General features: G+C 62.1%; 1 protein-coding gene across 4 annotated transcripts in view; it reads right to left on the minus strand.

Moving 5' to 3' along the window:
- LOC113218362 (secretin receptor-like) overlaps window positions 1-3,616 on the minus strand; it is an 82,493-nt gene that overhangs the window by 63,803 nt on the left and 15,074 nt on the right. For all 4 annotated transcript variants that reach the window (XM_052273693.1, XM_052273695.1, XM_052273694.1 and 1 more), the window contains exon 2: window positions 1,506-1,743. The gene's annotated coding sequence lies outside the window, so the exon portion shown is untranslated. The remainder of the gene's footprint in view (window positions 1-1,505; window positions 1,744-3,616) is intronic.

The raw sequence follows: 3,616 nt of genomic DNA on the forward strand, positions 1-3,616 counted from the left end.
CCCCGCCCCGGCCGCAACGCCACTCAGACTCCGTTAGTTAATGAGGGTGCCGCGGAGCACCGCCGCACACAACGAGCCGCACGCCCTCGCCGCGCGCAGGTCGGCCGCCCTCCTCCTTCCTCCCTCTCCCCCACGAAAGGAGTCCGGCGGGGGCGCTGCCGGACCAAGGGAACGGCCGGCCCCACGACCATCAGCATTAAATCAGAAATTAGATGGCCTCGCCGCCCCCCGTCTCTTCTCTTCTCCTCCCTCCTCCTGCGCGCGCTTCACAGACCCACTTGCTCCCTCGCTGTCGCCCGCTCTCTCTCGCACTCTCTCTCTCCCTCTCTCTCTCCCTAACCTCACTCCGGCAGCAGACAGGGGCCGCCCACAGCACGCCACAGTCCACCGCTGCTCCGGCTTTTCCTCATGGAGCGACACGTAATTAAACGGCCAAGGCAACGGCAGCGCGGAGACACGGCCAAATATTTAAGTTTTGTTCGGCAGCAGCAGCAGCAGCAGCAGCAGCAGCAGCAGCAGCAGGTGCAGCAAGCAGCAGAAGCAGCAGCAGCAGCAGCAGCAGGGTCTCGCTCGTTGGTGCAGCGGCCGAGCCCCTCTATGCGGACCTCGCTCGTTCGTTAGGACCCCCCACCGCCTCGCGGGACGGCTGGAAGGGAACGGCGGCGCCAGGTGGTGCACTCCGACTCTGGCCCCGGCCCGGCCCAGGAGGCCCAGCAGGCCGCGCCGCCGCCGCCCAAGCAAAGTGAATTGGCGACGGGGAACGCTCGTCGTTTGTCGCTGCTGCTGCTGCTGCTGCTGCTCGCAAAATCTCCATTTTAAATCACCTCGATAAAACAGAGCAGCACCAGCCGTGGACTGAATAACTGCCTGCTCAGTCCGTGAGGACCATGGCGGCGCGCCCGGCGGGCAGCGCTGGATAAGGTGCGCTCTCCCCCCCAACCAGGTCGAGATTTCTCGGTAAATCGCAATCCCCGCGCATCCCCGTTTTATTCCCCTCGTTGGCTCGGAACTCAATACGCCTCGGAATACGCACAAAGGAAGGCCACGTGGACACGCCGCCAAAGCCAAAACGTATACGCCGGCCGGCTGCTGCGACCTTGTTACATCCCTCTCTATCCGCATTGGGGACGCCAAGGGTGGGTGAGGAGGGGGAGGGGGTAGGGGTAGGGCAGAGCAAGGTAGGGCGCAGTATAGGGCGGAGTAGGGTAGGGCCGAGGGGTAGGTAAGGGGCGTCCTCGTACTTGCAATTGAGGCAGACAGACACAGAGAGCGAGTGAGAGAGGTGGGGAGAGAGGAAAAGAAAGAGAGAGAAGGAACACAGAGCTGGGTTAGCGCGCGTCCGTCTCGGCCACTATTTCGTCTCTGTGCAGCCAACACACACAGTGGATTCACCCCCCACCCCGCGTCCCCGCGTTCCAACGCCGGAGTTATTCAATAATTCCCAGGTGGAATTACGCGCCGTTGTTTAAGCCTACTAGACTATACGGGAGTTCGGTCGGACTCACCTATTCCGAGAGTGGTTCGCCTATGCAGTATGGATGTGGCGGCGGCGGCGGCGTCGGGGTAGAGAGAGGCGGGCTGGCGCGGGGCTCCGTACGGCGTCAGTGGCGCGGCGTGGCGTTGGCGTGGCTTGGCGCGGCCGCTCCTCTCAGTGCAGCACCAGCCCCGGCCGGGGACAGCCGGGGCCCCCTCGCCCCCACCCCTCGGCCAGCACCGAGGAGTCCATTGCCGTGCTCGCTGCACCTGCAACAAGAAGAGAGAGAGGGGGGTAGAAAGACAATCAGAGCGGTTGGTAGTCGGGTGGGGGGGAGGGGGAGGAGGGAGAGAAATCGAGACGGGGGCGAGCCGAGACAGCGGGGCGGCGCAGGTCGAGTCGGCCGGGCCGGGCGGTGACAGTGGTGGATGTGGTGCGCGGCGCGGTCCCTACCGGGGCGCCTGGGGGGTAGGCACCGGCGGTGCACGCGTGTCGCGCGGCCGGGGGGTTTGCCTACCCGACAGGCGCTCTCGCCTCTGCTGCTCTCTCTCTCTCCCTCCCTCGAGGTGTGACACGGCGACGGAGCAAGAAGAATCACCAGACAACAGCGCGCTGGCGGGCGGAAAGCAAAGAGGGAAATGAAGAAAAGTCCTCAGGGACGAGCGCGCTGTGATGAGGCCGGGGGAAGGGTGCCGGGGGCATGGCATCGCACTCTGGCCTGTGACCTGGGCGCGACCGACGGGAAAATGGCACAGAAATTCGATAAGTCACCTAAACTTCGATGAAGCATAGAATGATGGCGAGGGCGTGTGGAAGTAACAGGGGGTTGGTGGTAGTGCGGGGGAAAGGAGGGTGGCGCGCGCGGTCCAAGGACGTTCAGCTCCGCGCCCTCGCGCCGTCATCGTCGCGCCGGGCAGAGTTTCGAAGGGGACGGATGGGACGCCGCATGCCTATATGATAATGCAGTCATGACAGCCAGGCCCCGCCCGGCGCCCGGCTCGGCTCGCCCAGTACAGTCCCTTATCCGTGCGACCCGGCGGCTGGTGTGTCGGCTCGGCTCAGTCTGTTAGGGTCGCTCAGTAAACACATGCGTATAGGTCGCGCTCGCACATTCCCTATTCGACGGGCTCGGCTCGGCTCGGCTCGGCCCGGTCCCTGGGTATTGGGCGGCTGCGACCAGGGCACAGGCGGCTCCGTCAGTCACACTCCGAATTCATTCCAATCAGTTGGTCGAGCCGGGCACGACGGCTGAGGCGCACTGCTCCTGTGTCCTGCCCCCCCCCCCCCCACCGCCGTGTACAAGCCCACCCCGGGGCGACCCGGGCGCGACAGCACTCCGGAAAGAGAGAGGAACCGGAACCTGAGCGGAAAAGAAAAGAATCGACGTAGGGCCGGAATCAAGTTCAAGGCCATGAGCAATGATAAAATAATGTCCCAGTCCCAGTCCCCTCTGTGTGTGTCTGTGTGTGTGTGTCTCGCTGCTCTCATCGGCGGAGGCGGCACGGGGCGGGACAACATCGCCGTCGGGGCAATAAAGACAAATAACAACGAGGGAAAAAGTTTCTGCTTTGAAATGTGCGGCTTTCCGACGGGCGTCAGTGCTAATTGGAAAAAGAACTCGGCGTGATTGACTTGCAGTCGATTCTTTTATCTTTATATTATATTTTTTATTGGTACAGTCATTCCTCCCCCCCCCCTCTCCCCCTCTTTTCCCTTTTTCTCTCACTGCGTCGCTCCGGCATTTCCCGTTTTGTGCGACAGAGAAATTCGTAATTTAGACCGGTCTCTCTGTAGCGCCTCGATCACTCCAAAGTTCACCCTCTATATTGGGCTCGCAACTCTGACGCAAAAGAACTCAATCGACAAACTCGGGGTACTTGTGGGGAGGTTATGCTCGCGGGTGCGGCGGTCCGCAGGCTGAAGGATTCCGCCGCTTCATCCTTTCGAGTTTTGTGTATCCCATAATACCCGCTCAAGTTCAGGGGCGTGTTGTGTTGTGTTGAAACTGCTTTTTGAAACGCGACAATACCCGCTCGGTAGTACAGCACCACAATGGGTTGTACCTCTCACAGCGAGGACCATGGATAACTTTGCACAAAGAGGTGCGGCTTGCTGCTTGATGAGCAGCCCCCGCCCCCCCCC

Source organism: Frankliniella occidentalis, unplaced genomic scaffold, assembly GCF_000697945.3.
Source record: "Frankliniella occidentalis isolate FOCC.00 unplaced genomic scaffold, Focc_3.1 Scaffold294, whole genome shotgun sequence".
Taxonomy (NCBI): Eukaryota; Metazoa; Arthropoda; class Insecta; order Thysanoptera; family Thripidae; genus Frankliniella; species Frankliniella occidentalis.